This window comes from Ciconia boyciana, chromosome 8 (assembly GCF_034638445.1).
Source record: "Ciconia boyciana chromosome 8, ASM3463844v1, whole genome shotgun sequence".
In the NCBI taxonomy this organism is placed as follows: Eukaryota; Metazoa; Chordata; class Aves; order Ciconiiformes; family Ciconiidae; genus Ciconia; species Ciconia boyciana.
In genome coordinates, this window is record NC_132941.1 from 54,271,467 (window position 1) to 54,294,577 (window position 23,111).

A 23,111-nucleotide genomic window follows, 5' to 3' on the forward strand; every position below is an offset into this window, starting at 1 on the left:
AGTCCCTTATTTTGCAGCAGTATTTTTATCCTGCTGACAAGTACATGTTTCTGATCACGCCTGAAGTACCAGTTTAGCTGCCTTTGGTGGCATGTCTTCCTGTGAGTGATATCAAGTGACATGATTGTGGCCGTGTTTCAACTCCCTGTGCCAGACAGCATGACAGGACAAGACTGAGCACCACAAGACCTTTCATGAGTTCTGCTGACTGAGGGTGTGGGAAGGAAAGCAAGTGCTTGCGTTAGTTGACGACAGAGATGGCTTGCTGTGGGCATGAGGCTGGCCCAGAGGGGGCAGGAGCTCCCTGGATTTTGCCATGGCTTCACTCTTCATAACATGGAGGTCTCTGTGAGGGTTTGCTGTGACAAGCTGCAACACTTAACCCATTTTCCCAGATATACTTGGATTTGCTAATGCTTAAACACACTGTAGAGCAATGGTGCATTCCTGCCCTTGCGCATTAGTCCTTGGTGGGGATTTCTCTGGTTACCCCAAACTTGCAGATATGGGCTGGTGGTAGTTTATGCTAAACAGTGCAGGAAAGTTACAAAGTCTTTTGCAAGGTAATGACGTGGGTTTGGGGGTTTCTTTTTTTCCCAGTGCATAGTAACTAAATGTTCTCATTTTATTAGGATTGTCTTTGTAATGAATAGCTTCTGCTTTCTTTTTTTCATACAATATTATTCTCTTAAATCTCCATTGTGCTCCCTGCTGCCCACAAACATGCCTAGTACAAAATTTTCTGTTTGAATCCCCAACAGATAAAAAGCGTGGGAGTTGCCACCGCCTACAAGTTTATGTATTCTGCAATGGTGCAATAGCAGTTGTTATAGACAGATTACGTGTTTTCTACATGGTAAAGAGAAGGTATCTGAACCTGCTCTACTAGTGGGTGGCTCTGAAGGAAAGCATTGCCCCCTTGAACTGTCTGGAACCTTGCAATGGATTTAATATATATTTTTTTCTAACAACTAGTTGTCAAATTAAGCTATTCTGGATTTTCCTATAGGAGTTATTTCCAGTCCCCTTTAACTGGGAAAATAACTTTTTGTTGGGTCATTGACTCAGTTTGAGTTGCAGCTGTTATTTGTGTTTTTCTTTATAATGATCTCAAATTTGTACGCATCTGGGAACCTTTACCAAAGGTCATTCCTATCCTTATTGAAAACCACTGTGTATTTTTTCCACTGAGTTGTCAGTGACTTATCTCCTTCCTTGCAAAAACATATTTTAATTCTGGCTTCAGAAGCTCACTGAACAGATCAAAACCAATTTCAGCTTCTGTGGTAGTTGGCCTGTGTAAGTCTAAAACAGCATATGATGGTGGGAGAATACTGGCTAAAGACAAATAATGATGTTATCCCCTTGTAAAATACTCTGATATGTTTTTCAAATTATGGTGGGATTGGTTGGGGTAGAAACACTTTTCCAAAATATTTTTCTCTCATTTTTCCCTATTTCCTGTTTAAAAATAAAAACCCTAAGGAAACTGAGAAAAAAGGAAGATTTGCTAGGGAAATACTGTCTTTTTATTTCAAAACAGTATTTGCTTTCCAAAGGCTGAGAATTACACATGGTTTAGAAACAATTTACACCTCCCACAATTTTTGACCAATGCTGAGAATGTGTTTTCATTGCCTTGTTTAGCAGAGCAAATAAAAGTGTCTTCCTCAAAGTGCTCTGATGCAAAGAGCAGTGTGGGGAACTATGCCAGGAATTACTTCTATTTTCTAAAGAATGCCTTTATTCCTTTCTTTTTTTTTTCTGAACAGAGGGTTGAAGTGAGCTAACTCCATTTCTGTTGCTGGGAAAGATTTCTTGATTATTTTTCTGCCTTTTCATGCTGCTGAGTATGACCTTCCTGCTCCTGCCATGGAACTGTGAGCAGGGACCCTCTCCTGTCACTGTTTCCCTTGCTTTTAAGACACTCACTAGAGATTGTAAAATTCATTTTGTAGCTCCCAGAACTTTGCAGTGATCTGTCTTGCCTTTGAGCCATCCTTCATGCCTTTGACATATCTTTGCAGACTTGCACATGCTGCTTATCTCTCTGGGAATCCCTTCTGATATGATGGAGACTAATTCTAGGTGGACATAAGTGTGTCAGTCCAGCTGCAGTGGGGCCATGCAGAGCTGCTGCCCTTAGGAAACAGCATCTTCCTGTCACTGGGAGGAAAAAAATTGTTCTAAGGAGCTGCTGCTGCCTTGGTGTCCCTTTCATCAGAGAATAAGCAAAATTTGCTCTGGATTTGTGAAGCCTGCTGCTCTTTTACATAGTTTCTACACACCAGGACTCTTGCCTAAAGTCCAGGAATTAGACAAGTTTCTACTCAGTGGCTAATACTTGACAAAAGCTCTTCCAAAAGATTGCTGGAAACTAGATGGTCCAAAGGCTGCAGTCCATGCAGAAGTGGCTCAGTATGTCACTCAGAAATTACCTTGCAGGTAGAAAATCCTCCCAGGATCAATATTGTGTGGTGGCTGAGGAGCAAATAGCGCTGAGTTAGGAACAGCGGGATTTAGCTGTAAAATTAATTAATCTAAAACACTGTATAGTATTCAGTCTTGGTTATGGAAAAATGCCATATGAACAGGGCAAATCCATCTTCATTTTAGCAAAAGATCTTTGTTTTTCTTCCATATGGAGGCCTCTTTCAGGCACAGTACTTTTCCTCATGCAGATGCATTTTTAGCCAACATCTGTTCCTAGTAGACTCTTTAGTCTACTCTCATCTGTTCCTAGTAGACTTCATCCTCTGGTTCTTATTTATTTAGGTTGCATAGATGGCATAGACAATGTAAAGGAAGGGGATACGTCGTCATAGTCATTGCTGAGTGGTGGAATAAGGGAAGGGCTTATGCTTTCCACTTTGACTGTGATTTTTAATATCAAGATGATCAATAAATTCTAATTGCTTCCCCCTTGAGATAAGATGGAGAAAGAGCAAGAGTTGTAACCCCTTCCTGTAGTCCCAGGAGTGGCTAGGTGTACAGGAGGTGGAAGGTCTATTTCAGGACCAGATAATTTCAGTATTACAAGACTCAAATGCATCCAGCATTTGAGGAGTCAGTTTGACAATTCATTCCTTGCTCTTTTCCTGAGGTGATGCAGAGACTTGCATTCTCCTTAGTCATGGTGGATTTCAGCTCAGTTCATCACCAAGTCAAATAATAAAAAAGTGACAGTTTGCAGAACTCTTTAGCATCCAAATCACTTTTTTGAGAATAAACCCTGTTGATGTCTCCTCAAGAAAAGAGATTTGGAGGAGAATAAATGTGCTGGGAAATTTTTGCAAAATACTGTTTGATCTTCCAACCAATTCTCCATAGACCTTTATGACTCTGAGTCAGATTGTGGCTGCTAGAAAACTCTTGTGGTGTGCCAAGGACTGTTTTTCCTTCCTCAGAACTGTTGCTGTAATTTCACAGTGAGTAGGAAACTTCTGAAATTTGTATGACATTATCACTGACGATCATGTGGAAGGATACTGTTTTGTCTTTTTGGTGTTTCCTGGGTTCATGCTGCTACAGGAGCTAGCATGTTCTCAGCAAAGGTACTGTAGTGATCAGAGCTCTGTTTTAATCATGGAATGTAGTAGGAAGATGTTATTCAGGCAATTAAAAGGGAAAAAAAAAAAAGCCCTTTACTAATATTCTAGTTAGCAGAAAAACTACTGTCTTTTTAAACTCAAAACTGCAATTTTAGTCAAGGAAAAAGCAATAGGTAGCTTGTCTTGTCAGACAAAATTAATTGTAAAGTGTGTATATATATATTTCTATTATACGATATATGTTCTGGAAAAAGTACAATGAATTGGTAAAATATTTATTGTCCTGTTCTTCCACTTTGTGTACACGTAATTCCCATTATCATTAATTGATATATGCTTATATCCAATAAAGAAGAGACTCCCAAGGAAAGTAATAAAATTTCTTTGTTTTTCATTGAACTTTAAGGTGTTTTTTTAATAAGATAGATACATTTGCTTTGCATGTGTCACCAGCTGGTCTGAGTAATTGAGTCATTCCTCACTGCTGTGCTCTCAGATCACTGTTTCTGAAATTGCTGAAAATGGGACTTTCTGTCTTGAATGACTGAGAAGGAAGAAGCTACAAGAGTACCAAAGTCATTATCAGCTCAGAGGAGGTCCACAGCTCTGCTCAGAAAAGGGCAGCAGGTATTAAATGGAACCTTTTCTTATTCAACAAATAGTGAAAGAACATTCCAACTTTTTGTTACTAGTTCTATTAAGAGGAACTGTTGTTTCTACTAATACCTTTTCCCCACTGCCTGGGGTACCTGGAAAGCCCTATGCACTCACTATACCTACTCCACTTATTTGCGTGAAGCAAAAATCACATGTAAAGAACCCACTAAAAAGGTACAAAAGCAACCCTGGCAGCCATACTGGTCCTTTTCAACAGCTTTTTTTTTTCCTATTAACAATAAAATTTTCCATGCTGGGGTAATGAAGATTTGAATGCATGGATAGTTTATAAAGCAGTACATAATTCTGACTTGCCTGGCCAAATGTAAGATAGAGTTTGTGAGAAACTGGATTAACCTTTCTCTGCTTCACTTACAGATCCACAGTGCTTACAGCTGGGAAAATTTAATGTGATATCAGTGAGCATGCCTTAAATCAATAGATAGGATTTTGGCAAGACTTTAGGTCTGAAGTATGATTACCTGGTATAATTTAGCCAGTAAGCTGTCTCCCTTTTTTTGGAAGTGTTATTCATAGGAGACAAAGACATGCTGTATAAGTATTCATATTCTCTTTACAGTACATATTTTGGGGAAAGAACTCATAAAATGAGATGGTCTGTTACACATTTGCTAGATCCTTGGGAATGTTGCTTCTGTTCTGGTCCTCTAGCACAGGAAAGACTCTTTCTGCTTGTCCTTTCAAAATGTTGACGATTTTGTTCTTTGTAGTGGAAAGAGACAACAAGCATGATATCAGGAAGTGCTTCAGGACAGTCTGTAGGTCTGCCTGAAGTTATCTTCAAGTTGATCTGGAAAAGAGGTGTTAATTCTTCCTCTGCCCCACCTGTTACCTCTGTGTCAAAGAGAGTAGCTGGGGTAGGAAAATCTTATCTCCTCCTCTCTGTTGTAGCTGGTTGTATTTTCCCTGGCACTCCTTCCTTCTTGTTTAGGACAACTACAGGGAGGCAGTGTACCATGGCTCTCAACATCCCTGTTCAACCCCTGTTTTGCTCAAAAGTGAAAGCAGCCCTCCTGCCAGTTGAAGGTAGTCAGAAGGTGATGAGCAGGGGTCAACACCACTGAATGCTTCCTACTTCCCCTGGTTCTAGCTTTGCTCAGAAAATGTGTCAGTGATTCTCTCTTTACTCAAACACCTGGTTCCTGTTCATGTTGCTTCTGATTTTTTTTCCATAGTCTAATCTTTTGGTATGAACATTTTTCAGGAGGTTAGTTTTCAAGCTTAGCAAAAACTGGTTTATCAATTAATGCAAAAGGAGTCAACTGTGTGAAAATCTTGCTTCCTAAGATACTAGTCTCCACATCTGCCCAGGATGTTGCCTGTAAAACTAAAATCCTATTGCAGCTTTGCTTCTGATGGCTCGGGTGAGGTAAGGCTTAGATATGTCCTTCAGTCCTTGCTTACCCACTCTGCTATTCAAAATAACTTCAGCACATTGGGAAGATGTATTATACATTGGCAGTCCAGTGTCCCTGCCTCAGAGCAAGAGAGCTGCCAAATGTCATGTTCAAATGATATGGTACTTTGCTGTCCTGCTTCTCCCTCTACATGTCCAGCAATTTCTTGTTGGATAAAAGGAGAGCTGCATACATTACCTCTCTTCTACTGTTGTAGATGTTCCCTCCCAGTTCCAAATCTATCAAAACTACAAGCAACACTGTTTATATAGACATACTCCCCTGCCCTTCCTCCCATCCTTTTGGAATATTCTTGCATGCTACTTTCCCCTTCTCAAAGGTAACTTGCAAGTGCCTGCAAGCAGGAGGGCAAAGCAAGACTATTTGTGAAAACACATTTTCCTGGAGTGGCTGTTGGGTTGTACCTTTGTCTTTCTCTGCTGTTGCCCTAATTTGGCTGTGAATCTCTGTATCCAGAAAGACAGCTATGGTTTCTCTTACAAAAATGAGTTTTCTAAAGGTTTTTGCGTTCTTTCTGAGCTCACTGGGGAAATGAAGGCAGAAAAAACCTGGGCATTTGAAAAATAAATGTAAGTCGGTGAGCTGTCAGCAACAGGTGTGATACGTACTCATGTATAAGCCAGGGGTCATTCTTATAAATTCTGTTTTTCCCCCTTAAGTCTTGCATTCATATTCAATTTCTGTTGTTAACTTTCAAAGCTTTTTGGCTGCAGAAAGAGAGAACATTTTCCTGCTGATTTAATGCCAGCACAGCAGAGATTGCTCTGTGTAGCACTGCAAGCCTCTGTGGTGCACCCCAGCCAAGCTGTCTTTCTCTATACCTTTCAGATACTTATTTCCTCAGTTTTAACTGAGAAATTTATCTGCATGTTTTTAAAAACATGCATTTTGTGGAAGATTAGGTTGCAAATGTACCCCCCTTTGTTCAGTTTTTATTTTGAAAAGGAAAAGGTAAGTTTCTCCATCCAGGAGTAGCTGCTGCCATCTTGCAACAGGACAAGCCTTCAGGATCCTAACTGCTACCTTCTCCAAGTGGAAACTGGGAAAAAATGGGGTCTCTTAAAAGAGTTAAAACAGCTTCATCATTAAAAAGAGAGAAGTGGGATGCTAATCTTATTCTGCATAAAATGAAAATTCAACAGAAATTAGAATTAAAAAACTTTTCCTGTGTCTTGCTCATAGGTTTTCCTTTTTTGTCTGTTTGGATTTTTTAACATTTAAAATGCTAGAAATAATCTCCAGCATTTCCACATATAATGTTGTTTATGCAGGTGCATGAGATCAAAGTGAAAGGAACATGTATATTTTCAGAGTTTTAAAATCTCATGGCCTCTTTTTTTTTCTCTGATGTTAAGAGGTTGTTACTGAAAACAACAACCAGAAATATGAAAGCCAGATGTGATTGGATCTGGTTTTGCCAAACACGAAATTTCAAAACATGCTGCTTGAGCCAAATCTTGGAACCCTGCAGCTGTGAGTTCATGATTTTGAGAGAGGTTTTTGTCAATAAGATTTGAGAGGCCAAGGGCTTGATAGGCACTTCTGGCACTTGATAGGCACTTTTCCAATTGCAAAAATCTTTTGTGCTTTTTTGTAAGAAAACAGGTGTTTCTGACACAATTAACTCTCATGGCAACACTTGAATGAGAGTTTGAAAGACAACTGTTCCGGTGTGGGGACAAGAGCAAACTAACATCTCTAAACTGTCATAATTTGGGCTACTTGGAGCTTTTCATGAACCTCTCCCAAACATTTTGGCTTTCCTGATTATTATTTTTTCAGAATTCTTCTTGTACCATTTTGCACAGACCTACTCATGCTAAGTTGGTGAAATCTCAGTGCAGTAAATGAAAGAAGAGGAGGCTGAGTGAAAACCAGGCTGTCTTAAATGCAGTAGAGTTTGTTTATTAATTAATGAGCACCACTAAAAGAACTACAAAAGAGCCTGTGAAAGGTAAATGGATTTATGCTTGAATCAGAAATATTTGAAAGACAGTTTACCCCAGTAGAGAAAGTATCTCTTTTAATATATAACTAATCCTTTGAAAAGTGCTGGAAGGACTTTTCATAAGAAGAGAAGAAAATTGTTGATTTCAATTGCGAGTATTTGCTGCAACCATTGTTTTCCTGAAATATATGTTAAGGTGATTTCAAATTTTGGCTGTTCCTATTTATTTCCAGGCATGACACATCAGCCTACCCCTCCCCCCCTACCAAGTCTAAACAATGCAAAATGTTTTTTTTTTTCACAAAACCTGTATGTTTAGCTGTCCTATGCTATTGAGATTAGAAAACCCAAGGGGTGTGGTTGCTGAAATGCAAACAATGAGAAATTAGTTCACAGTAGCCAGCGAGAAAAGACAACTGTAAAACATTTTTCAGAACTAACAATGCTTTATTTGTTCTCACATAATCCCTTTTTGTCACAATTCACATTTATTACATCTGTTCCATTTAACTACAAATAAAACCTGACAAGCTGCTGTTCTGCTGCTGGATTTTTTTTTTGACAGTGGGCTAGGTATGGATGATGTTTACTTCTATCTGAACCCAGCAATTTCAGTCATGTTATATTCAAGGGATCTTATCTTTATTTTTGTGATAAATGAATAAGATAGCTAATTTAATCAAAGCAACCAGACTATGTGACATGGGAGCTGAAGTGAGCTTGATACATTCAGTTTTATTTTGTCAAGTCAATGGGCAGTCCTGAAACAAGTGGGAGATATTAATTTAATTAATCCCTTACTGGGGAACAGGTGATTGATGATATGTATTATTTTAGCTACTACTATTCACAGCCCAGTGGTATTCACTTAAATAACCAGTGATTGAGGTTTAATGGGCTGTTACCCTGGAGAACAAGGCTCACTAGGGTAGGAACTGGTATTCCAGAGGAGGAATAGGGATGTGGACATTCAGCCCAGTGACCTTCAGGCTGTGTCTTCATGAGCATTTTGTGTTGGAGCATGAAGGTGTTTTGGGGAAGTAGCTGCTCTACCTTGGAGGCAATATTGAACCAGGATACCAGCAGGGACCAACAGCAATTTCTAGCCCACCTAGAGGCCAGTAGCCACCAAATCTTACCAGATTTGAATCACTAGGAGAGAAGGGGAGGTACTCAAGGAAACATGGGGTTTGTGAAGAAAAATGTATGAACAGTAATCTGCAAGGTGGAGCACAGGTATGGTATCAATGCAGGCTGGGTTTATTTCACAGGCTGGATTCATGTGATAAGCCTGGTACTAATGCTGTCCCACCACCTGGCCATTTACAGCTTTTGTGACATGAAATCTTCATTTTCCATACTGAAGACAGAAGTCCACAAACAATTCAGATAATGACTAAAGGAAAAAGTGAAAATTTGTCAGCAATTTAAGTGTTTGCTCAGTGTTAATATCAGGAGCAGTAAAGGCTCTTTCATTTACATTGCAATGTTAATCCAGCTTCCCAGCCCATACACTAATTATATGTTTCTTATAACTGAGTCTATTACATAATTGCATTGAAATAATAAAGTTAAATCCAAAGCAACTGTGTATTTAACCTATAATGAGATGTAACTTACAATATAAATAGTCCTGCAATTAAACAGGCAACAGTTACTCTCTGTAGAAACAGACTTTTTTGGATACTGAGAAAATATAATTTTAATGCATTATCATATTATTGTTATATCCTTAACTTTTAGGGACTTTGAAAAGTCTATTAGCCAGGTCTGGCAGAAATGGATGTGAATGTTAAATAAAGTCCTGTTCTCACTGGCAGTGCAGTAGCTTTTGAACTCCTGTTCCAGATTTTCTCTGCTCCTTTCAGCATACCTGTATTATGCTTGAAGCAGCTGTGCCCTAATCCAGTGAAAACAGAGAATGTCCTCAGCTGCTTCACAGATCTTTTTATCCCACTGCTAATTTTCTATTAAAGGTAGCAATACAACTTCTTAGCATGCAGTGATTTTCAGACCTATTTGACTTAAATTGGTATTTATTTAAGGAAGACAAAATCTACTGGTAATTTGTCTTCTGAGTGTAATTGGTAATCTGCTGCTGTATCCCAGCTATGGAGTTGAAATAGCTTTTTTTTTATGTACTGCCCTCAGTATCCAAATTAGATGGCTAATACACTGGTCAAAATAACAGAAAACTGTTCATAGTTGCTTAATCAGATTAAAAATCAGCATATTTAAACCCAAATAAGCAATTGAGAAGTTATTTAAATATTATATTATTGTCTAATTATACCTAAAAGCATAACCTCCTCATTTTTAGAGAGAGGAGGTATATAATAGATTCATTGTACAAATATTACTTTATAAAACTATCTGAATACACAATTGTAATTTCTCAGGTACAAGCCCACTGATATTTAGAGATGATACATTCACTGTCATCAGCAATGTATTAGAGGAATTAAAGCCTGGTGTTAGTCTCCTCTTTTTTTATTGTTGCTTTGCAAATGCAAGCATGTTGTTAACATATGAAGTAGCGTATACTTAATTCTGTTAAACTTGTGTTCTAAGAAATTTTAGTTTCTAATTACCTTATTTTCAACTCAATCTTTGCTTGCCAGGGTTAATGCTTTTCTTTTTCTGTTCAAGTCAGCTACCAAGAATATTTTCTCCTTAAGCTTTTAAAATCTTTTAGTACTTCAAATATATATGCAGTCACTGATAATGGAAAATGTAGATTTCCACCATGCATAACAGCCAGACCGAAGCTGTTTGCTTGGCAAAGGGACATTGAGTTAAGGGAATTGGTCTTAACAGTCAAATACCAACAGTTAAAAGCATTCTCATTAGGAGCTAAAAAAGATTGACTGAGATATGGAGCTACCAAGTGTTTACTGGAATGTGTGAAGGTTTATTAACATTGGCACAGGGATGGTCCTATTTGTCTAGACACTTTCAAAATCTAGTGTGTCTGGACTGTGATTTGTGGGAACCTTTCCCCTTTGTAAACACTATTTTGTTCTAAGTGATAGACACGGCCCCAAGTACAGTGCAGTATTGGCCTGGAGCATCAATTAGCTTTGACAGAAACCTGCTAGTCACAAATAACAGGGTAAAACTATTGCCTTTTTTTTAAATTCCCTTTGAGCTAGGGTTCTGGAATGGGGTCTCAGAAATCTGCTGCCTCCCTTACTCCTTATAAAACTGCTTTTCTGATAGCATCATTTTAGAATTTTTTGATATTTTTTTTTAGAAAGGATGTCTGGGATTGCAATGTCTGGAAGAAAGGGATGTGTATACCTGAGGTAAGAGCATTCCCTAAATTATTGCGGAACACTGTCCCCTGTGCACAGATGTTTCTAAACCCATCCTTTCACAAGGTCATAAAATGGTTAATAAGTACCTGCAGAAAAAATCCAGAACCCCTTGTTCTTTGCCACTCATCTTCTTCCTTGCTTTAAATTCTGCATGCATTCTCTCACTAGTCTTTACCAGAAAATGACTGCTTTCAAAACTTCTGTACACTGAAAGACTACAAACATATACTCTCAACTTGCTATGTGGGTATTTAATGCTGTTACTCTGTTCTAAGCCAGACAGTAGGACAAGTGCTTTCCAGCTTAAATATAGTATCTGTCATTGATGAATGTATTGCCAGTGCCTATTAAAGTAAAGTCATAATGTCATAGCAATTTTGTCACAAACCAGTACAGCTCATTTGACAGTAAACCTTTGACTGTGGAAAGCTGTAGTGTAGATTTAAGCCTGGCTTGCACACAGCTTAAGGGGGATAGTCCAGTAATAAAGCAATGCAGCCATCATTCTAGGATGCGTGCCCCAAAACAAGGCACGATCTCAAATAAGGGGGCTATGTCTGTTGCTTGCTTTCCACTTTGGAATCAACATGGAGATATACAGCAATGGTAGTATAAATGTATTTAAATATATATAGGCCAGAAAAACAAGAAGCAATTTTCCTGTGGTAAATGGAGCACTTTCAGAGCTGTGGAATACCCATCGCTCACCTTACCTTTTGCTGTACTCAGGTGGGACAAACAAGAAGCAGATTTTACTAGGTACCTTATTGCATTGATTTGAAAAACAAAAAAGAAAAACCCCAACAACACACAAAACCCCCCCCCTTAGATGATTTAACAGATAAATATTTTTAAATTATGAAAAGAGGTCATATTAAGATTATTTTTTTTTTAGTAAGCTCCCAGAAACAGAAGGGAAAGCTGATGATGATTTGCAGTGGTTTTGGTTGGTTTTGTTTCTGGAAGGTTGTTTTTAATGCAAATGAATAGACTTTTCTCTTAAACAAAAAAAACAGGTTTCAGGAAGCTTTTTTTATGGCAGATTCTCCCTCCCCACAGAACTGGACCCCTTCATTCACAGAAACCTTTTTCAGTTGCCGTATTTCAGCCAGCCCTACTCACCAGTTTTTCCAGCATGCATAGACAGGACAGAGAGCTCCTGTGTTGGTGAGAGAGTTCAGCAAGCTTTGGAGAGGCCTTACGTCACAATGAGTTCCTTTTGCTGTAACAAAAGCTGTGTGTGTTAAGGAAAGATCATCAGAGAGATTTTTTTAAATGGCCACTTCATTACAGCCTCCATTCTTTGAATGACATCTGGTAACACATTGTGCTTTTGCAATTTTGCTGTCAAAATGGATGGTGGTTTGCAGATAGTATATCTCACGGAAATAGATTGCATGGCTTGCTGTAGAAGCAGTTAGTCAACAAAATGCACTCTGGCACTTGGTGTAGAGACTGTAATTATTTGACTGGTGGCCAGCCTAGGTAGCACTCAGGAGACATAAATAGTATTTAGAGGTTGCTGTAAAAGCTTTTTAATTTGTTACACCAGAGTTCATTTACATTGTACACCATATGTCATGGCAAAAGCACCCTCTCTTTGTAGAACATTATGCGCAACACAATATGTTATAAACACTACTTTTTAATGGCCTCCAGAGTAGCTGTAGATAGCTCATCCAGGAGGCTGTTTAAAGATGAATCTGTTACATGGCTGGAAATCCGAGGTCACTTCGTTTTAGCTAATGAAATGAGTCAAGATTTGCTCTGCATTTCAGATGAGAACATGGCCCACCAGCAGTTTAATCTCAATAATGTGAAGTCATTCATTACAGACTAATACAGGAGTTGTTACTGTAATCGGAGAACACATCCTCTGGAAGCAGAGGAGAAAGACCTCAGTTTTGAAGGGAGGAAGTCTCTGGATGAACTTGAACCTGCTGCTGTGCAGCTGACACGAAGAAAGACAAATGTAACTCTAGCAGTGTATTGGGGAGAGGTTAGCAGCACCTATAAGGTAACTAGCTGTTGTCCAAGGCTACATGAATGTACTGTATAATTCTGTCACTTAAGTTCAAGAAGCTGAAATGGGGAAAAGGGCAAAGAGACTACCGAAGAATGGAGTGCCTGTTTTCAGGAGAAGATGAAAAGAGCTTAACTGGCTTAGCCTGCAAATTGAAGGCTGAAAGGAGATAGGATTATTCTAAATAAATGCATCAGAGAGGATTAAGCATGAGAGAGGAAGAACAAGTATATAAACTGAAGGACAATGATGGTGGGGAAAAAAAAGGTTATGCACTGTACATTAGCAAACTTAGTCTGGCAATTGAATGATTACTAACCATTAGAGGAATAACTTCCGCTACACCTAAGATGCTGATTATGTGAATGAGGTGGTAAATTTAGAGTATGCGCTAACCTGATAAAGCACAGGTGGCATAGTAACAGTCAACACCTAAAACAACAGGGAATCTGAAACATCCTTTTCTTTTATAGTCCAAACATAGAAGATTTTTCTGCTTCTCTTGCAAAGGATATTCTAGTTCACGAAGAAACGCTGGACTACTTAGGGTCTATTTCAACCATTTGCATCATCTCAAGCCAACTGAGGAAAGGAAGAGTTAGAGACTTCACTCTTGAAATGTGATCTCAATTGTTTTTCTTTTTTAGGATCTTACATTGTGTTTGTGCTTCCCCCCCCCTTCTTTTCTAAGTTTTTTCTGGCAGAAACAATCTTTTTTTGTGTATTGGTGCAGGGCCCAGGCTTGGTTGGGGGTAACCATAATGCCAATAAACATCCTTCTTTGCTGTCGATATGTTTCTACGTATTTGTCTCCATCTTTGTTAAATGACTCTTATTCTCAAGTCAACTTGATTTTCAGAAGATTGGTAACTTTCTGAAGCACTGAGGGTAGAAAGAAACATTGTTATTTTAAAGTCGGTATTTCTTTCTCAGAGTAATTCTGCTGTAGCCTTTGTTACAGACGGAATTATCCTGTTTGGCTTTGCCAAGTATATCAGAGAGCTAAAAAAGAAAATTATGTCCAGTCTGCATGGAATCACATCCCTCCATGAGCTTTAGTGGTTCTGAAGTTCTTGCAAAGGAATTGCAATCCAACTCATGAAGCTTGTAAACATACTATAGGGCTCAGGCAAGCCTAAAACCTGTTTCTGAAGTCAACCTGCTCTATCAGGATGGATATTCTGGTCTCAATGTGTTTTACTTTGTGTTTTAGCCTTCCTGTCACTATTAGCTTCAAATTTGAGTGTTAGCTATATTATTCTAAGAAACAGTGAGAATATAATTCTCATTTGCCATCTGTTGCACTGGGCAGTATCTCCATGTGAAGGGAACTGGACAATGTCACTGCAGAAGCTGTCTCCCTGCCACCGGCATTACATGGCTTCATAGAATCATAGAATGCTTTGGATTGGAAGGGACCTTTACAGGTCATCTACTCCAACCCCCCTGCAATGAGCAGGGACATCTTCAATTAGATCAGGTTGCTCAGAGCCCCATCCAACCGGACCTTGAATGTTTCCAGGGATGGGGGCTCCACTACCTCTCTGGGCAACCTGTTCCAGTGTCTCACCACCCTCATTGTAAAAAATTTCTTTCTTAAATCCAGCCTAAATCTGCCCTCCCTTAGTTTAAAACCATTGCTCCTTGTCCTGTCACAACAGGCCTTGCTAAAATGTCTGTCCCCATTGTTCCTGTAGGACCCCTTTAAGTACTGGAAGGCTGCTATAAGGTTTCCCCGCAGCCTTCTCTTCTCCAGGGCTGAACAACCCCAGCTCTCTCAGCCTGTCCTCGTAGGAGAGGTGCTCCAGCCCTCAGATCATTTTCATGGCCCTCCTCTGGACCCGCTCCAACAGCTCCATGTCCTTCTTGGGCTGAGGGCTCCAGAGCTGGATGCAGTACTCTATGTGGGGTCTCACCAGAGCAGAGTAGAGGGGCAGAATCACCTCCCTCAACCTGCTGGCCACGCTTCTTTTGATGCAGCCCAGGATACGGTTGGCCTTCTAGGCTGCGAGCACATTGTTGGCTCATTTCCAGCTTTTCGTCTATCAGTACCCCCAAGTCCTTTTCCACAGGGCTGCTCTCGATCACATCATCCCCCAGCCTGTATTGAAACTGAGGATTGTCCCGACCCAGGTGTAGGACCCTGCACTTGGCCTTGTTGAACCTCTTGAGGTTCACACAAGCCCACTTCTCCAGCTTGTCCAGGTCCCTCTGGATGACATCCTGTCCTTCTGGCATGTCAACCACACCACTCAGCTTGGTGTCATCTGCAAATTTGCTGAGGGTGCACTTGATCTCACTGTCAATGTCATTGATGAAAATATTGAACAGCACTGGTCCCAGTATGGACCCCTGAGGGACACCACTTGTCACTGATCTCCATCTGGACATTGAGCCGTTGACCGCTACCCTCTGGATGAGACCATCCAACCAATTCCTCATTCACCGAACAGCCCACCCATCAAATCCGTATCTCTCCAATTTAGAGAGAAGGATGTTGTGGGGGACTGTGTCAAAGGCTTTACGGAAGTCGAGATAGATGACATCTGTAGCTCTTCCCTTGTCCACTGATGTGGTAACTCCCTCTTAGAAAGCCACTAGGTTGGTCAGGCAGGACTTGCCCTTGGTGAAGCCATGCTGACTGTCTCAAATCACCTCCCTGTCCTCCATGTGCTCTAGCACAGCTTCTAGGAGGATCTGTTCCATGATTTTCCCAGGCACAGAGGTGAGGCTGACAGGGCGGTAGTTCCCAGGGTCCTCCTTTCTACACCTTTTAAAAATGGACACAATGTTTCCCTTCTTCCAGTCACCAGGGACTTCACCTGACTGCTGTGACTTTTCAAATATCATGGAGAGTGGCTTGGCAACTACATCAGCCAATTCCCTCAGGAGTCTGGGATGCATCTCATCAGGTCCCATAGACTTATATATGTTCAGGTTCCTCAGGTGGTCACGAACCTGATCTTCCCTTACAGTGGGAGGGGCTTTACCCCCCTGGTCCCCAACATGTTGTCCATTGACTTGGGAGGGGTGAGGAGAGCAGTTGCCAGAGAAGACTGAAGCAAAAAAGTTGTTGAGTACCTCACCCTTCTCCTCGTCTGTTGATCTAGGCCACCATTCTTGTTCATCAGTGGAGGTACGCTTTCTTTAACTTTCCTTTTCTGGTTGATATACCTGTAGAAGCCCTTCTTGTTATTCTTTGCATCCCTTGCCAAGTTCAGCTCCAGCTGCGCCTTGGCCTTCCTGACCCCATCCCTACACAAGTGGGCAGCATCCCCATACTCTTCCCAGGTTACCCATCCCTGCTTCCACTGCCTGTGCAGTTCCCTCTTGCTCTTTGGTTTGTCTTGACCCAGCCATGCTGGTCTCTTCCCTCCCTTGCCTGATTTCCTACATCTGGGGACTGAGAGCTCTTACATTTTATGGAAAGCATCCTTAAAGATCTTCCAGCTCTGTTCTTCTCCCTTGTCCCCGAGGACTGTTTCCCAGGGGGTCCTACTGACTAACTCCTTGAAGAGCTGGAAGTTTGCTTTCCTAAAATTTAGGGTCCCAACTATACTCCTTGCCTGTCCCATATCCCTCAGGACTGTGAACTCCACCAGTGCGTGATCACTGCAGCCTAGGCTGCTTCTGATCTTGATGTCACTGATGAGCTCACTTGCATTGGTGACTATCAGGTCTAGTAACGCATCCCCTCGGGTAGGGGTGTCTATTACCTGGGTTAAGAAGTTATCCTCAATGCACTCCAGGAGTCTCCCGGATTGCCTACAGCTCACCGTGCTACCTTTCCAGCAGATGTCAGGGTGGTTGAAGTCCCCCAGTAGGACAAGAGTTTGTATGTATGCAAGCTCTTGTGTATGCATGCAAGAGCTTGCAAGTATGCTTCATGCTTGTATGTCTTGTCACCAAAACTCTTGCTATCTCCTGAGGTGAGGTGATACCCTAAGGACTTGTTCCTACCAGAGCAGTGCAGCAGGGGCCACAGAAGCTTGGTGTCTACAGCTGGAGAGGCACTGCTGCCTGCAGTGCCACAGAATGAGGCACTGCTCCAGAAAAGAGAGGGGGAATGTGCAGACCTGAGGCAGTGACAGTAAACACCCTAAAGGACTCAAGCTTGCTACTCTACAGTGTCCCATATTCCCTAAATCTTCCTGTTAGAGGGACATCCTGTCTGCCTTTCCAGAGCTGAGTAGGAGGCAGCAAAGCAAAGGCTGTTTCTATCGGCCTTAGTGTCTTCTATGGCTAGAGATGGCCCTTCATATGACCCATCCTCTATTGAAGAGCACCTGTTACAGCCATTAGGACTTTGGGTTTGGATGTTTCTAAAAAAACATTTACCAGGTGGTAGAATGAGGATTCCTACCATAATGGCTTGCAAGGGTTGACTGTGCCTTCAAAGGTAGAAGTGGCTCTGATCATCCTGTTATGTTAACCAACTTATGCTTTTAAAACTTCCTTCCCTGGAGAAAATGCTTTTGTTGAAATGTAAGGACTTCCTCCAGGGATGTGTGACTCTCTTCCAAAGCAGGGAAGTAATTGACTGCCACGATCTCTCATGCATGCTGTGCTTCTCACAACACTCTGAAGGAGCTTGTTAGATGCACATAACTTACTGCATTCATCCCATGTTAAACCCATCAATTGCTAAATCCACCTTTTCAAGCTGGGGATGGAGCCAGAGCAGTGAGTAAGTCATGTGGAGCAGGTGTGGCTTCCTGATTTCATTTAGATAATTGCAGCTCTTCTTCAACATCATCAATTTCTTCTGTGTCTCATGCAGTAAGTCCCTGGTTTATAAATACAATCGCTGGGGCTGCTTGATGATCAGTTTTAAAAATTCTTTGCTTTCCGTCATGCATGTGGACACTGTCTGACTGTCCACTCAACCAATCGAGTCCAGTTTCTGTTCTAATGAGCTTTTGGAGACGTGATGAAGTTTGAATACCACGGGTTGGCAAGGAATTACTGTAGTTCCTAACTTTGTTCTGTAATTCTTTCCTTCTCCAACCTTCTCCAAAGCCCTCTTTGCTGCAGTACTGCAAGTAGGATCAGCCCTAAAGAGATTTTGATTGTGTAAGGAAGGAACATGCCATTTGTAAAAGTAAATAAATAATTACTGGGGGAATATGAGTGTTAGGCTGATTAACAGTCGTGAAAAGAGAATGTTGCGGTCTGATTTGGAAAAAGGCGGATGGTATATTCAGGGCCTTAGTGCCTTTAGATCAGGTTTACAGATTATCAGATAACTACCTGTGTTTTCATAGAGGGCAAAGGAACACCTTTGTACCTTGGTTTCTCTGACAGCTTCAGCAGTCCTCAAAATTTAGAGGCATGTAGACTTTTGATGGATTTTTTTTTCCCCCAATTACCAATGAAGTCCTGAAATACTATACTTAACCAAAGTTTTCACATCTGTAAATTAGGATTCTGAGCTGGAAATCTCATAGTCAACAGCTGAAATCTAGCTGTTGAAGTCAAAGGATTTGTGTATGCATAACCCAAAAGTGTGTGTGTTTGTATATGTAACATCAAACAATTTAAAAGGAAAGTATGATTTTGTGTGAAACTTTTTGAAGTTTTTTGTGCCTTGGAACTCCAGATCACTATACAAACATGTTCATTCTAACAAGTTTATCATTTTTCACTGCCAGTGTTTAATTTTGGACTTTTTTCTTAGTCTTTTTGTATGATTTGCAAACCTCCTTTGTGGTTTTTAGAGCATTTTCAGAGACATGCCTACATTATCTGTGTGCTTGTAATCAGGCAAATCTGTTACATAAATATAATTCCTGAGTTTATTTGGAGAAATTTAAAAATAATAATAACAAAAAAGCCTATAGGTGTATGGAACATTGTTTGTAGCTTAGTGAACTATCTCTTTCAGTCAGTTTATTATTTTATCTTTTTTAGGGTTATTAAGTCATGCTATAGCAGTGACACAGCCATTCCAGAATTCAGTCTTTATCTTTGTTCTGTTTAAAGGTGAATCTTGCAACCTGTCTGAAAAAACACCGAGGTAATCAAAGGAGCTTTAATCTGGTAAACCAAGTATCAGACCTAGGAATATTTTGAACAATATGATTAGCTATTCCCAGAATAAATAAATGACAAGGATTTAACTGTCAGCTGTCTTTGCTAAGTGTCTAATTTCCAAGCTGGTGATTTAGAGGTAAGCACAATGTTCAGAAGTCTGCAGGCCTGCTTACTAGAAAAAGCACTCCTCCATTTCCCTGGATCAAATTCTATATGCTTTGAAACCAGCTGCAGTGGTCCCATTGCAGCATAGTGGATCACGCCTTACGAGGCCATAGGAAAACTTCCACTGACTTCAGCAGCTTTGTTTACCACTGGGGTCTGATCCAGGCAGTGGTGAGTAGCGTGGCTCAATGAACTGCACTTTTGTAGTGAGAAATAACAAATCCTCTCAGATGCTTGATCAGCTAATGTTCATCTCGGGTGTGATTTCACAAATGGAGGCCAAGGCCTTTTGCAGGCAATATGACAGGAAGCGAGATAATGTAACGTGGCAGATTCTGCATGGAGGAGAATTGGGGTCATTTGGTATGCCCATGTATAATGCAACCTTATGCCATAACTAAGACGTTGGATAGAAGCTGTTGAGAAGGATTAGCTACTGATCCATACATTTTATGTTTCTGTTTATTTAAGATAAAGCCTATGTTAGAGGGCTTTTTTTATATTAAGCCCTTTCAAAGCTTTAATTTCCTTTATTTTCTTTGTAGATGTCTTCTTTTTAAGTGAAAAGAAGAATTTCTGGAAGGTGGTCTGGCTTTAGAAACTGGCCTATAAAGCAGTACAGAGATCTATAGAATCGAACCATAACTTCCATGATTCATCGCAGCACTATACCCAAGGGGAAGTATGTCGCTCTTTTTCAGGGAAAAGTGGAGAAATCTCTTTTTCAAGTGTATGGAGGTGATTGTGTGTGCATTCTTTTTGAATAGTGAAATTCCCCATAAAAACTGGGCAATCCTGCTGAAATATTCTTTCCTTGAAAACCCTGATTTTCTATCGGTAAACAGCTATGACTGAAAAATGTCACCTGCTCAAATTCTGGAGAGACAGAGATAAGAAATAATTCTGTAGAAGAAAGTTATGGACTGAAGACCAGAGTGGACATGAGCTTTCAGACCACTGTTAGATGTCAGCTTTGATAGAGGAGAGAGGGGACAGGCAGAACCAGGTTACATTCGATTATTCAATTTATTTCTGTCACTGGTTATTTCAAATCTTTAAGCTGGTGCTTAGGAACAAAAGGTTGGGGCAACCATCTGTTTTGAAAATGTGCCAGTGAAAATAAAATGATCACTTAGTATCAAATACTTCTCATCTGACATGGAAAGTGGAAAAAATGTGAAGGTATGAAAGCCTGTAAGAGGATCCCTTAAAGTTTAAGGTGTCTTTGAAACTGATCTGGGTTTTTCTAGTTAAGAAAAATCATCCTGCTTCTCTCTCTTTGATTTTCTGTGCTGTTTTCTTGCTCTCAGCAAATCTCCCACTTGATTTCCAAGTTAGATTGGTCAGCTTTATCAATATTGTACTTGCCTGGCCCTTTGCAATTCCCATGGTACTTCAGTGGAGCTGAAGGTCTTTTTGAAGACTATCTCTGCAAAGTTCAGAAGACAGTTATTTCAGGACATTTAGCCTGAGATGATCATTTTCCCATTTTGGACAAAAATGGAAGAATTAAAAAAAAAAAACAAAACAGAAACTATGTGAAACAATCCTTGAGGGCTACATCGTATCACTGCCGTGTTCCCAGAAGATTAGACAATTTCTACATTCCTATGGCGGGTAGGACCAGAGGCCCATCTGCTCCATGGATGAAAACAAGACATGGTACCTCCTTGTTTGTGGGTGATTTGCCTGTAAGGGAATTAAAGGTTTGTCTGTATTATGGTATATGTTTCCTTTCAGAGATTGCATAGGTACAGTTGGACAAATTTACCATTTGGAGAAGAGTCCTTCTTGTCACTCAGCTGAAGCAAGGCTTAAGAATACAAACAAACCATAAGGCTCTTCCACTGGGAAAACCACTCTCAGAACCAAAGCTGTGACAAATAATCTCACGTGCCATATAGATTTCACCAAGAACAAGAAATAGGCACAAAATGCAAGACTTCAGAATTAAAAATTAAAAAAATCACATCTATTGAATGCATTTGTATCTCTCAGTGTCTCTACTTCAGAAAACAGAACATAATTCATATTTATGAGGAGTAATTTGTATCAATTCATAATTATCTTGTGTAAAATTAATTCTCTCAGTGCATAAGTAAAATATTCAAAGGCAAAATGAAATGACCATAATAAAAACATTTGTAATAATAGACACACGCACACTACACTCAGTAAATAATTTTTGGGTCTTTTTGCAAGATGGTGGCACCCACCCTGAACACCCTGGTGCTGTTCAGAGAAGGGAGCCTGGTCTTGTCTCCCATTTGCCTCTCATCCCACACTGCAGGGGCTCATCTAATCTGGAGTCTTGAGCTATAAAACCAGTAAGTGATTTTCCTGTGGATAAAAGTTCAAGGTTCAGCTGTTTCCAATGCAAGCCTTTTCCTTTTCCTGGATCCTTCTTAAATTCACTTGGCATACAAATTTCTTGCAGTGTGCTCTTGGGTCTGCTTTTTCTAGGTTTTGCAGGCTGAGAGCTTCTGGGATCTGAGGAAAGGCCAATTTTAAGAATAAGCAAGCAGGTACACTTCAGGTTTTGCATCTACTCTTCCCCCTCCCTCTAGTGTAATACCTGTGTCCTGCTATGATCACTGTTTCCAAGCACTACTGCTATTAGTAGTGCTTTCCAACAAACTAACTCATTTCCCCACCCTGGTCATTATGGGCAGTTGGTGACCTTTAACAGATGAAAACCTGAGGCAATGCTGAATGAACTTGTTCCCTGTAATCAAAGCAAGTTCAGAGGAATAATTGTTGCATTAAGACTTGGCCAATGTTTTTAATGACAAATTTACTTTTTTTGTTTTGTTTTGTTATTACACCCAATGGCACCAATGGGAGAGATGTGCCGTTTTGAGCTATTAACAGTTCATGTATTTTTTAACTCCTCACCTGGATCCCAGAGGATGCAGGAGAAGGTCCACTAAATTTGTTGGGTTTTTTAACATTAGTTTTGCCTCAGCTCTATCCAAGTCATGGAGTTGACCCTGAAGAGATAGGTAATTATATCAGACTCTGTATGAACTTAGTAATTTGGGGATATGCAGTGTATGTTGTGCATGCTATAAAAACGGGTGTCTCCACGTGTGGGTTACTGTACAATAAGGTGTGCAAGGAGGTGAATTTATGAGTATGATCCAGCTGGGATGAATGGCCATCAACAGGCAGAGTGTGCCAGGGCATCTTTCTCTGGAAACTTTCTCTAGAGATGCTGTGAATTCACAGCATTCTTTTGAGGTAGAAATATAAGTCTGTACTCCTATCATTCTTGGCAAAAGCAGAAATTGTTGGGGGAGAGGTAGTGGAGAGAATGCTTCAGCATTCTCTACCATTCAGCAATCTCTACCATTGTTTGAAAGTTTAAATACCCCCGGTTTTAGATGATCTTCTATGTACACCTTGAAAGATCTCAGAATATGAAAGCACACATTCAGACAACTGAAGGTAGATGGCTCCAAAAGGAAATTCCTTAAAAATAAATATGGACCTTTGGAAAGCTCAGGCCACTTGATTGCTTCTAGTTGAGTCAGTGGCTAAGTGGGAATGGAAATGGAGATTCCCAATTTTCAGTAACAGTAAAATGACACTACGTGGTAGTTTATCTGGCAAGGTGGTTTTACAGCCAGAATAGAGGAAACGTTTGCAGAGGACTGTATTTTTGAGAGTCAGTGTGATGCACTGAGGTGGCTATTGTCTGAGCTCTTCAAGATTGTTCCAAAATTTAAAACTACTTTGTTTCTAAACTGTGTTACAACTAGGAGGTTAATCCTGTGTTTCAGGGCACTCTCCTCCTAGCCTGCTGCATGACAAGGTAATCTGCTTAATGTTTTTCTTCTGGGAGATGCCCTTCTCCTCAGCAGGCCAAACAAGGTGTCTGTCCCCAGCCAGGACAGCAAGTGTCCTGAGAGTCTGACTGTATACTGTCGGGTGTATTTGATCTTGGTTTAGGGAGTTTCATGTTTACTGATTTCTCCT